Raw genomic sequence first — 14,352 nt, 5'->3', positions numbered from 1 at the left:
CTTGTATTTATGGGAGTTTGATTAAACGATGAATATTCCTTCTGAGTATGAAAAAAGTATGATGCTACATTGAATGTTCTTAAAAATATAGGCAAGAAGACATACCATTAATTGAGGATTTCTATGTATATCTAAAATAATTTATTATGAAAGAACTGAAGTTTCTAAAAAATTGAAATCTACATATATAAGTTTAACACATACTTCAACAAAATTGATTGATGTTAATTGAGAAAGGATGAAAAATTGATAAAATATAAATTGAAAATATTAAAGATCATCCACAGACGTACAACTTCCGAATAACCCTTGAGCGATCTTCTATTATCTAATCACAAGTGTATAAAAATAAGATTACATTTGTCGACCTATTTTTATATTATTTCAAGGTAATGCAAACGTAATTTGATGAAAAATTCAACTAGCCTGACTACCAGTAGAAAATTTCCCAATTCATGAGTATCAATCATTTTGTCATCAAAGTGAGAATGTTCGGGGGAAAACACATTTTGCGTTGGTAGGATTGATAGCAGGGGAATTAGACCGGCCTATTAATCACAGCAAAAATCGAAGGGGATCCTCCAAAGTGACAAGCTTCGACAAGTGAATTGGATCATCAATTAGAGGAATCGTAGGTAGTTTATTTTGGGATTGGATTAGGTTTAAGAATGAGCATCATGATACAGATATACCTTTTTTTTTAAATCGTTCAAGAATTTCTACTGTATAGTAGGTGGATACACTCACAAAATCGAATACTCTCAAATACTTATAGTAGTGAGGTCACTATTAGTGAAAGAACGTGTCGAGAGTGGTTTTTAACGCTTCAAGAACGGTGATTTTGACGTCGAAGACCAAAATGGCGGTGGAATGGAGGAGGTTTTCGAAGATGAAGAATTGGAGGCATTACTTGATCAAGACTCGTGTCAAACGCAACAAAGATTGGCAGGATCATTGGAAGTAACGCAATAAGCCATTTCAAAACGTCTGAAAGTCATGGCAAATGATTCAGAAACAAAAAAATTGGGTGCTGTACGAGTTGAAGCCGAGAAATGTTGATCGGCGTTTGCTTGTGAACAGCTTCTTGCAAGGTAAATACGGAAGGGATTTCTGCATCGGTTTGGGACTGGATACGAAAAATGGGTTCATTATGATAATCCCAAGCGCAGAAAATCATGGGGACATCCCGGCCATGCTTCCACGTCGACGGTCAAGCCGAATATTAACGGTTCCAGAGTCATGTTCAGTATTTGGTGGGACCAGCTCGGTGTGGTGTATTATGTGATCTTGAAATCGACCCAAGAATCACAGGCAATCATTATCGAACGGAATTAATGCGTTTGAGCCGAGAATTGAAGGACTTTTTCTTCAAAATTATTGAAGGAATCTCTCATTTTGTTTGAACCTCCAATTTAGGAACAGCCTGTATTTTGTTGACTTTCTTCGTTCAGCATAGTCACACAATACACAATAAAAAGTTACGGGATGGTTTACGTAACTTTTTGTCATAAGCGAAGAGAGTTTCCGTGATGGATTCAAATCAGATTAAAATTGCCTTAAAACTGTTTACTGTTTTTACTGCCGAAATATTTTTTTTATAAATGGGGTATTCCTACATTACAGTATAGGTTTTCTAAATCAATCTCCTATCATTTCATCCGAAAAATAATGCGATCGAGTAATTCATCGCGACACAATATCCAACGATGATACGGCTCGATTCGACCGGAACTGTATATAACCCCCCCGTATTGTCAAATATTGATTTTCCCTGAATAAAGACGAACGTAATATTGTTTGTTCCCATCTTTCCAGTTGTCTTCATTCTGTAGCGTGTGCATTTCAGTCCCCCCCGCGGTCTCTCTCTATCCTCCCCAGTCCTGCGAAATGGCAATTTGATGAACGAAATTCCTCATTACTCATTTAGGAAGGAAGGTTCTTGAAATTTTATCTGTTGGCCGGATTGATGGAGAATTTATGGCTCTAACTGTCAGGTTATCATCGCGATTATTATGAGGGTTGTTTGCGCATCGGGGTTTCGGGAAGGCATTCATCAAAGTTGCCGTACTTGGCCGACAAACTGACAAGACAATTATGCATCTTGGTCCTATGCTGGAATTAATTTGATCATTTCGAAATAAAATTCGATAAAAAGGTCTTAAAGTACAATATACTGAACCCTTTGTTGGACATTTTTATAATTTCCTATTGTTCTATCATTATTGAGCGTCTAAAATTTTCAGGGTAGGCTCAGAGGGAACACCACCACGTGGCTGCTCAGTTCAGAACGATATTAGAGGAATTAATTTTTAAGAATCACCGATTTTATGGGGGTTTCGCATAATTTTTTCAACAATAATTTGCAGAAAATAGAAAGTAAATATTTTTAATTTGCGAATTGAAAAAAAAAATTGGAAATTTTTCGTTTTTCACAAAAAAAAAGGATAATATATACTTTGTACAATGCACTGATATATTTTTGAAATATTCGTGAAAAAAAACTGAAAAAAAAATCATTACCGAAGAAGTAAAGCTATAATTTCGCGAAAAAAAATCGACTGTCGTACAGTGCCGCCCATTACTCATTCGCTCCGAAAAAAGAATGAAGAAGAAGCAGATGAAGTGAATGTACAAATTCGTACACCGTACAAAATTTGGTCATCGCATAGGAACGCCAGAGGGGAAATGAATGGGTACCAAAGTTTGACTGATATGCGAAAAGCCACGTGGTTGTAATCCCTCGTAATTACCATGATTTACTACGTTGATGGGAAAACTCGCTCACTGAACAGATCGTTATATTATTTCAGGGCAAATCTGATTAGGGGTTCCGTAAATATGGACTAACATTTAGATATGAATATCCAATTTCAAGCGTCATACAAAACTTCCAGTAGCCCAGTTCAGGTATTGTGCGCATACAGGGTGTTTCGAAATTGGAGGTACAAGTGAAAATGACAATGCCTCGAATTATTTCAAGAAAAAAAAAGTCCTACAACCATAGGCCTGCTTTGTTTTCGAAATACAGGGTTTAAGTTTGTTTTTTTCTTTTTCGAGTTTTCTTCTCATAGCACCTGCCATTCACAAGATATTCAACTTGAATTTGGCATAGATATTGAAGTTTTCATTAAAGGCTATGCGAATTTCAAATACAAATCTACAGGGTGATATTTTTCCTGGAATAGTGCTCGCGTCTTTCATCCAGAACTTTTTTTATTGCCCACTGATAGTTAGGAAAAATGAAGACAAAATTTGGTCCAATACTACACTTTTTGGTTTCTTGTACTTTTGTCGTATCTGCGATTTCAAGAAAGTAATCTAGTAATCCTTAGGGGAATTCAAATTATTATAAAGATCCAGTTAGTAATCTGTGATGAATAAATTGATTATAAGTTTTGGTAATTATTTACCCAATCTGTAGCGAAGATTTTAAAAAATTTGATGTTCTGATATAATCATAACAAAAAAGTAGGACGACAAGAAACAACCTGTACCTTGAAAACAAAGTGTTTGCGGGCCCATGTTTAAAGGATTCTTTTTCCTTAAAATTGTTCAAGGAATCTCATTTTCCTTTGTACGTCCAATTTAGGAACACCCTGTATATCACAATATCACGCTTGAAGCTTTTGAATGAGAAGAGATCTTTTGGAAAAAAAATTATATAGTATTTCCGCTGAAGCTTTTCAGCGCTCGTTTATCGTGTCCCTGAAAACCACAATGTACTCACACTCAGAAGCTCCTGACTTCACATTAGTGCAGTGCACAGTTTTAAACCACAATGAACGAACGCTCAGAAGCTACTGACTTCACGTTAGTGTTTTACTCATTTTTTAATGTAATCGAAATCATTCTACCAGAAACTGAGCCTAAAGATCTCTTCGTATCTTTTTGCATCTGTACCAGTCCAAGTTCCAACCTCTGCACGGTAGACTACACTAACTCCGCTTTATTTCCGTTTTGTTTGTTATCCAAGTTGGAAAAACCTGTTTCAAGGAAGTCGAACTCCACCTGCTCACCCCTAATCCTCCCCGAACTGGCACAAAATAGCCTATCCAGTGTTACGGAAAGAGTCCGGGAACGATTCCATTTATAATAAAAATGAAAATCACATCAGTTTGTTGCCCCGTGTTATTATTCAGTCGGCCGAACTGAAGCGAATAATTCATCAGTCATCCACCTGAACATCCATCATCCTTTAATCTGCGATAAAACACTATTTAATTTCGTTCCTGAATTGTAAATCGGTCGTTCGTCGCCGTTTCGACTGAGTTCCGGAATTAGGGTTAATGAATTGTCAATATTTCACGTGTACGATGATACAGTTTGCGCCTGGCCTTTTGCGGCGTTCGCATTATCACGTGGGGTTTGTTTTTCTACAGGGTGTCCCAAATTCGATGTTCATTGAAAGCATTTAGAGAACTACGAGACGTGTATTAAAATTAAGGTCTCCATTTATTTTTTCACATTAAATAACATTTTTCTACATTCATGCAAAAAGCAAAACTTTATTGAACTATATTTAGTGGAAAAAGAAGTTCTTTATTGCACTAGTGCAATAAAGTTTTTATTGCACTCATCTGTCATTCTACTTCAAAGTGCTGTCACCAATTGTTCATTCACTTTCAACATTGAGGGTAAAAATAAAGTTTGAGTTAAATTGTTCGTAACGTATTAGTTCCTGTTTCAATGCAAATCGATATTAATAATAAAGTATTCAAGTTGTGCTTTTCATTTTCCTACACCTAGTGCCGCACCTCAATAAATCATTTTTTGCTTTTTGCATGAACTTAGAAAAAATGTTGTATGCAACTCGTGCAAAAATTGTTTATTGCACTCGACGTGAAATTGTCCGACGAGGCCGTTAGGCCGAGTTGGACAACACGTCGCACATTCACTTTTTGCACTTGTTGCATAAATAACTATTATTTACTAAGTTTTGTACATTGCTGTAAAGCTTGAAATCTAAGCTATTTTTCTACGTAATCGCCATTCACTTCGATGAGCATCCTCATTCGTACGACAAACTTTTGTATCCCCTCCTCGAACTACGATCCCGCCGCCTCGCGCAAGAACGAAATGCGTGTGTCTCCATTGCTTGGACTTCTCCTTCGTCTCCGGTGTGTAATAATGAGCCCATGTTTGATCTCCTGTGACGATTGAATCAAGAAATTCTTCCCCTTCCTCTTCAAAACTGGCGAGAAATTCTTAAGCACATTGGACACGTTTGACTTTGTGCTCCGGGGTAAGCATTTTCGGGACCCTCCTGACTGACAATTTCCGGTATTGCAGGTTATTCACCAAAATTGAATGAATAGAGTCTCTACTGCACACATCTTGGAGTTTTTCGGCCCACTCATTGAGAGTCAACCTGCGATCTTTCAGCACAAGCGCCTCAACTTTCCACACTGTTTCGTCCGAGTGTGACGGCCTGCCGCTGCGCTCCTCGTCGCGAACGTTCAGTCGGCCAGCAGAATATTCTCTACACCATTTTCGAACGTTTTTCATGTCCATACATTTCTCACCACACACTTCTTCCAATTGACGATGAATTTCTATAGGTGGAGCTTTTTTGAGTGCAAAAACTAAATGACTGAACATAACTCGCACCTGGCGGGAGCGACAACCGGTACTTCCATTGCAAATGGCTGCTACGTCAAGACTGAGCGTCCTAATGAGCTCCACCAGGTGTCGATTGGTGGAGGGGGCCTAACGTATACAACAGTGTTGCCGGATTTCATCTAGCGCTACTTGCGGCGATACAATAACCTTGGAGACCTTACTTTAAATACACGCCTCGTATGTTGTCGGTTTTTCAAAAATGTAATCAATTAATTTTTTCATGAGACACCCTATTTATAAATTTGTTTCATTCATTTGGAGATTTGATTCATTTTGTGTTCATTGTAGAATTGTTATCCAGTCATAAAGGGAGTCCCATTCAAAAAACACTAGCCCTCTTCTATATCTCTGAATCGATCATTTCTAATTAAATGGGAACACTCTATTATATAACTGAATTACAATAACACGATGGACCCAAATTATTTAAATCTCGTTATTAATGAAAAATATTTATATAAAAGGTGTCCCATCAAAAAAGTGAAGTCAAAAGCACTTTGAAATTCTTTGAAACGGATAACAGACTTCAGTTTTTTGATGAGATAGTCAAGTACCTACATATATTTATACTCATCACATATCCTCAATGACATCAAATGATATTTTTATTCCGTTGTTTCATTCACCTATATTCAGATTTTGGCAGCATTGTAGATAAATCATTAAAATGTATAAAAAAAATTAGAAAATCATCAAGAGCCTTCGTGCCCTCGTTCATTTATATGCCTATTTTTAGGTCTTTCGAAACCAAAAAACTGCATACTAAATATACGTGAGATGTGATTTAGCATGATGTCATTGTTGTCAGTTAGTTTGTCTAGAATATAGAATTTTGTAATGATTTAAATGACACTTTAAACACGAAATTTGGCAAAAACCTCAAAATTGTTACATATTCAACCCGATCGGGTCTGATATTGGGTATTTCTTTTCTAATATTCCTAAATTTGCTATCTTTCTGGTTTGCGATCTGTTCGCTCGAAAAATATTGATTTAGGTTCAAGAACAAAAATAGATAATTTCTCCATCTCCCAAATAATGCAAAATGATTATAATTTATTCCCTATAGACCTGAACATCATTATCATAAATAATTGATAAAAGAATGGTTTTCAGTTGGGCCAATGTGGTTCAGCAATTCGGACCGTATTAAATCGATTTGGTTTCTATTCATTTGAAATTCATGTCCTTCATATAATTGACAAATATTCGAATTATCATATTATAGTTATGCGCTGATGAACAAATCTGTATTATGCAGTTGAATTTCAAAAAAAGAACATTACACGGAATTCGAATTATTGTTTTCACTGAAACCAACCCATATTCTTCATTGAAACGTTAATTACAGAAAGCTATTAAATTAATTCTATTAGTGAATAACGGCTTACAGAAAATGAGAAGATTAAATTGCTGGTCCTGGAAAACACAAGAAGGGAGCGAAACCTATAATTATATGCGATTATCCTTTCTTTTCATAATGACCGATATAGAATGTTCGAAGTCCTTTATGCTTAGGAAGGTTCGAGTAGATTTCAAGATTGAACATTTTGTATAGGTTGAAGTTAACTAGAACTAAACATGTGAAATGTTTCAAACAATTATTTTTGATAATACAATTCACCCAGGTACGTTACAAAAGAAAACTTCAGTTACCATTAAATATTTGAGAATGTTATACGAAAATAACTGAAAAAATTACAATTTCACTTCTCGAAGAAAAGCTTCAATATCTTAATATTTAAATGAAACGCACATCTGTACCTATATAATTGATCAATCAGAGGAAATAATCTCAGCAGACACATACTCGTATAATTAGTAAGACAGCACGATATGTAATAGAAAATTTAAGCATTATCATGATAAATGATGATTATATCAACAAAATTAATTTTCAAACACCTGACTCTGTCAAGGAGTTAATTCTGTAAGCATGGTGTGCTCTAATTATCGGGGGTTCGAATTGCACATAAGAGGCCATTGGCCTTCGACATTGAAACCACTCCCACTAAACCAGTAATCGATTTATCAACACAACTCGTGCAATATTACTTTTTGTGCTGCAAACTCTTCGATGATTTTAGATATTTATCATTTCGACCGAAAATTTGTTGAATGAATTTTGATAAAGAGAAATAATTGTCTGAAAATTCAACTACCTAAATAAAAATGTTTGCCTTCATCATAATGTCTGTCAAATTAATAAAAAAAAAAGATATCTTCGAGAAAATACTGTTTTTTAGACATCTCGCAGTTGAGTCAAAAAGTTTAGAATTTTTGAAAATGTATAAAAAAAAATTTTTTAGAGCACTCGCACAAAGCCATATTTTTAGTATACATATTGTTAATTACTAATTGATGCCTGGAAGTATGTATTTTTTGAAAGACAGGTTATATTTAGATTTCAAAAACCACGATTTATTTGAAAATTGGCAAAATCTAACTAGCAGGTTTCCTGACCACGAATTCTATGGAGGTGTCATTTTCCATTTAGATGAAAAATTACAATTACAAGCTTCATTAGAAATTTCTTGTCGATAGAGTTACCAGAACGAGAGGAAATTCAAGAAGATTATCTGTAACAGCAGATCCGTCTAGGTTGAAATTTAGTTTGCATGTAGATATATACATATATGGAAAAAATAACCACTCAAATTTTTCGAGGATCGTGTACAATCATTAAAAATTTCATCAATATCTGAAGAAATTTTTTTTCGCAATGGTCATGTAAAAAACAATTTTTGTTCTAATAATGAAGAACTGTTTTTCACGGAAATTTAATTCATTCAGTAAATGAAATTCAATTTGGCAACCGAGAAAAATAATCACGAGCAATGCAGGTTTTCCGCCATTTCGTTATTTTTCAGGATTCTTAACATTTTCTGAATCAAGCAAACAAAAATTCTTCGATGTGGCCAGAAATCGTAACTTTAAAGGTTATCCATAACTGACTGACTGCACAAGTAGAGAAAGTCCTCTTCTCACTCGCGAGAAAAGTTGGACTTTCCCCACTTGTTGCACAATATACTATTTCCTAAAACTGCTATGAAAAGTAGCGTATTCTTCATAGCTTATTCAATTTCAAAACTATGTATTGCTCATACTATGCTGTGGGAAATATCATTTCTCACGGCACTTTGCCCACACCTCGCTTGGTAGACCAATGAAATTGGGCTTTTGAGTCGTTTCTATGGAAACGCAATAAATTTGCACATACTGTCAACGAAGGCCATTTTGATTTGAATCAAGTCCAATACTTGAATTATTGAAATTTGTGCTGTTGTAGAAAAAGTATAGTGTGCAACATGTGGGGAAGGTCCTTTTCTCGCTCGTGTGTTCACGGCACTCGCCTTTCAGGCTCGTGCCACAAACTTTCACACTCGCGAGAAAAGTTGGACTTTCCCCACTTCTTGCACAATATACTATTTCCTACAACTGCTATGAAAAGTAGCGTATTATTCATAGCTTACTCAATTTCAAAACTATGTATTGATCATACTGTGGGAAATATTATTTCTCACGGCACTTTGCCCACACCTCGCTTGGTAGACCAATGAAATTGGGCTTTTGAGTCGTTTCTATGGAAACGCAATAAATTAGCACATACTATCAACAAAGGCCATTTTGATTTGAATCAAGTCCATCACTTGAATTATTGAGATTTGTGCAGTTGTAGGAAATAGTATATTGTGCAACAAGTGGTGACAGTCCAACTTTTCTCTCGAGTGTGGAAGTTTGTAGCACGAGCCTGAAAGGCGAGTGCCGCAAACACACGAGCGAGAAAAGAACTTTCTCCACATGTTGCACACTATACTTTTCCTACAACTGCTATGAAAAGTAGCGTATTCTTCAAAGCTTACTCAATTTCAAAAGTATGTATTGTTCATACTGTGGGAAATATTATTTCTCACGGCACTTTGCCCAAACCTCGCTTGGTAGACCAATGAAATTGGGCTTTTGAGTCGTTTCTATGGAAACACAATAAATTACCACATACTGTCAACGAAGGCCGTTTTGATTTGAATCAAGTCCATTACTTGCATTATTGAAATTTGTGCTGTTGTAGGAAAAGTATAGTGTGCAACATGTGGAGAAAGTCCTTTTCTCGCCTTTCAGGCTCGTGCAACAAACTTCCACACTCGCGAGAAAAGTTGGACTTTCCCCACTTGTTGCACAATATACTAATTCTGAACAATTGAACAATGCTTACAAAAGCTGTTTCAAGTACGATAAAAGGTTCTGGAAATATTCGCCAAAAAAGATTTTATTTTTCAGTTTCACACCCTGCATCTCGAAAATGGTGCATTTTAGAGTTTAAGTTGAAAGAAACTTTTTTCATCACATCCTGAAATCCTGGGTATATATTATGAAACACTCTGTATTATATGTTTGCCAAGTTTATGATGAGACACATATTTAGTTATGTAGTCTCCAACGGCACATGAAAGAACACGCGCGCTTCAAGCCAAGTCGGTGCTTTTCGCTAATTTTTATATGGGATGCTCCGCGAGAGAAGAGAATATATTGAATCATCTCGTAAAATTTCGATAACGATGCGGAAATCCAAGTTACGAGCCTTTCTCCCGGCACAAAAACTGGACCGTCATCGTTCGAAGAAAGAACCGTTATATAGAGATCGTCTCGTACCGGCCCCGTTCGCGAATTGAATCGACGAACGTAAATTGCCCATTGTCGGCACGTCACTCAATCCGTCCTTACGCGAGTCCCGTAATTACGGGCATTAACAAACCGAGCAGTGCCGCAACCGGATTCCATAATTGCGAAAGTGCGAAAAGGCCAAACAATAACGTTCTGCCGAATCGATGCCTTCGGCCTACCGATCCTCAGCGGCGGTACTACGCACATGCGTCTAGGTAGAGGATCACTAAAGTGCTCCTCGGACTATCTTCGACTGCCGCCGGTCATGTTTGACAGTTTGTCTTGTTTACTTACGATTCGCACCAATTCGGGATATCTAAGAATAATTTATTCCTGAGATTTTATGAATTGTGTTGCGATTCTCGCTGAAATGATATTGTTTTTAAAAGTTTAATTCATTGTACCGGGTTTTTCACCATAATTTGATCCCCCCTTTAACTTTGTTACTAAAAGAGTTACAAAAAAATGTTTTCTACAATAGTTTCACGGAATCGACTACTTCGACTAGTGTTTTTTTAAAATGATTTCACCAAACGAAATATATACAGAGTGGGCAACATATTGATAGCAACTTCATTTTTTCAAATGGAACACCCTGTATATTTTTCTATATTTGACTAGCTCTTTTTCCCCTGATTTCGAATATATAACATATGTTTGGCCTATCTCTCTTATTCTGAGTACCACAGAGTTTCAAATTTTAAGAACCACCTGGCAAGCTAAGTAATCAGTTTTCAAGTGGAAGGGTGCGATAATTCAAAATGCACTTTTTGAGTTATCTCGTTGTCAACGATACACAACATACGTTTGTCATTGAATGTCATCGACTATTTCCCTCGTCGTAATTTGCACCAATCAGAAACGCGCAATTTTGAATTACAAATGGTTTCTAGGTGGAAAAACTGTTTGGCAGGACCTGTCAGCAGTTTATTCGCGTTTACCCGCGGCAAAACTTGACAGTTGTTGTCACCAAAAATTATAATACCTTTGAAAACAAACGTAATTATAATCTCCAAGGACACCAGAAAACGACGCTCAACAATTTTTTCTGATTTTATTGTCAAGTGCTAGTTAGTCAGCTTATATCGTGAAAATGAGTCGCTTTGGAAGCGATTCTTTGTCTAATATTGATCTGGCGATTGAGAAAAGTATACCGTATAATACCTTCAGAACTCATATTTCAATATGGAAACAGTTCATGACATTCTGCAAAGCAAATAACTATGAGCTTATGGAAAACACAACTTTAGAACAACTAAACCTAATTCTGAAAGATTGGGCGTGGAATATGAAGAAGGAAAACTGTGAAAATTACAAAGAACTAGTTGTGAAGACAATACATAGGTAATGCATGCAGAATTATCTGTTACTCAGGAAATAGTCTTGTCAAATACCATTCGGGCATCTAATTTTTCCTGTGAAAAAAATCGAAAAAACACATTGCAAAGTAATATTTTTTGACAAAAAGCATTCGTGCAGGTGCAAAAATCCTCGTCTTCGACTCGGATTTTTGTTGCCACCAGCACTCATGCTTCTTGTCAAAATATTACTAAGCAACGTGTTTTTTCGATTCTTTTCGGAAAAATTAGATGCCCTTATGATATTACTTACGAATATGCACTACACAGAAGCGGAAAAATTTGAATTATTTTCACTTTATGTGAAAAACAATAAACATAAGAAAGCTACAAGGAGAGAATATATGGAGTTGCATTCAAATCATCCAATTCCAATTTATAGTAAAAAATGTATGTCATATCGTTGCCAACGAGATAACTTAAAAAAGGGCATTTTGAGTTATCGCAGCTTACCACTTGAAAACTGATTACTGAGGTGGTTCTTAAAATTTGAAACTCTGTGGTACTCAGAATAAGATAGACCAAACATATGTTATATATTCGAAATCAGGGGAAAAAGAACTAGTCAGATATAGAAAAATATACAGAGTGTTCCATTTGAAAAAATTAAGTTGAAATCAATATGTTGCCCACTCTGTATATATTTCGTTTTGTGAAATCAAATTAAAAAACATTTTTTTATAACTCTTTTAGTAACAAAGTTAGAGGGGGGGTCAAATTATGGTGAAAAACCCGGTACATGCTATACACTATGTCTGTAAAGTATGGAACAAATTCATTTTTAGCTAAACAGACCGTTTTAAGAAATAATCCTGAAACACGTCGATTTTTGATTTTAATTTACCGTATTTTAAAATAATAATCTAATATATAGGTACAGGCTGAATTACTTTCGAGTAATGACGTCACCCCCATTTAGTCTCAATCTTCCGATTACTCTAGCTGAGCTGATTCCAAAAATGTATCATATGTTGATTTCAATTGGTACAGAATGGACAAAAATACAATAGTTTTGTGTGTGCTCATAAAGTAACGCGTAACATTCTTTATTAGTTTAATTAACAATATTATCAAAAATACTTATTGTCTAGCGGCAATTGGTTTGAATGTAACACCCTGTAGTTTGTTACATTTTTAGATTAAATGTCTTCTGTCTATCAACTAATAGTAAAATCGTTCCTTAAAAAATCTTATTTATCAAAATAAGCCAATTTCTTCAACGACAACGTACTAATTTGAATGACAATTTGTTTGTTTGGATTCCGAACACTGACAGAAGAACTAAAATGGCGGTGTGTAACGTCATCACTAATAGAGCGTATTGGTGCGAATCGTAAGTAAACAAGACAAACTGTCAAACACGACGGCGGCAGCCGAAGATAGCCGAGAGTGTCCGAGGAGCACTTTCTCCTGATCCTCTACCTAGCAGCTTGTGGTACTACGCGCCTATATTCTCGACGACGGACGGATGACCCAGATTCCAGCCGCCATGCGAACTTGATCTTTGCGCTCCAGATTCGAAAACTAGAAGATATATAAATACTCTCCGACCCGGCACCGGAATGATCGCAGTATCCAATTACTCGCCGATGTTCGTCGCACGCCGGGATAATGTCATTAACGAATCTATTTGCATAAGAGATTACGGCCTGATGCGTTTTTTCCGGAACGGCGCGGCGGATCGAATTTTGGCACTAGACGGGCCGCGGTGACGGCGGTCGACGTGTTTTTTTTTTATCAAATATTGGGAATTCTGAGTGACCCAAATTTGAGGCTCACTGAAAACATCTGCAGAAATTAATAAAACTTTATTTAGATAAACAATCGTTTCTAAGTATAAAGGCTCCCACAAACCAACGCGGCAAATTCGAATATTCGTACCGCATCTAAGCTTGGATCCTACTGATTTATTATCGATTGATAGCCGATGATACCGTAGTTCTTGCAGATAATATAGAGGATCTGCAAATACTGATGAACTACATTGTTAGATGCAGTGAAGAATATGCCCTCAACGAAGCGAAAACAAAGCTACTTGTTTTCGCAAAAACAAGTATAACGGCGCAATTAAAAATAAATGGGCGCACTATAGAACAGGTGAAGTCCTTCAAATATTTGGGCACTAACATCAACATCAGCCAATGTGACCCTAAAATATAAATAAGATCACGTATTGAGCAAACCAGAAAGGACTTTATGAGCATGAAACAATTCTTTACGAAACCTGAGATACGACTGGTCACTGGACCTCCGAATGCGAATGGTAAGATGCTGTGTTTTCCATTCTGTTATATGGGTGTAAAGGATGGACTCTCGATCCGAGTACAGAAAAGAAACTGAAAGCATTTGATATGTACCTTCATAGACGCATGTTGCGGATATCTTGGGTGCAAAAAATTACCAATGAGAAAGTACTTCCTTAATGCCTAACCAATTGAGCTCCTCTTCAGCATCAAATAAATAAAGACCAGATAAATAGGGCATGTGATGAGGGGTGCGAAATATGAGCTTCTGAGGTTGATAATAGAAGGTAAGATAAAGGGTAGAAGATCGGTGGGTAGAAGATAAAATTCTTTGCTGAAGAATTTAAGAAGATGGTTCGGTTTCACCTCCTCCGACATTTTTAGGGCTGCTACATCTATTATTAATTTTGATTGCCAGATGGATCGCCAACCTTCGTTAGAAGACTAAGAAGAAGAAGATAGTTTGATAA

At 36.3% G+C, this 14,352-nt stretch overlaps 1 protein-coding gene across 2 annotated transcripts in view; it reads left to right on the top strand.

Annotated features, from left to right (window-relative positions):
- The window catches only part of LOC123676712, a 240,181-nt gene that overhangs the window by 217,254 nt on the left and 8,575 nt on the right, over nucleotides 1-14,352 (top strand). The window lies entirely within an intron of this gene.

The sequence above is a fragment of the Harmonia axyridis genome, chromosome 3 (genome assembly GCF_914767665.1).
Source record: "Harmonia axyridis chromosome 3, icHarAxyr1.1, whole genome shotgun sequence".
NCBI classification, from domain to species: Eukaryota; Metazoa; Arthropoda; class Insecta; order Coleoptera; family Coccinellidae; genus Harmonia; species Harmonia axyridis.
This window is presented reverse-complemented; position numbering and strand designations above follow the sequence as displayed.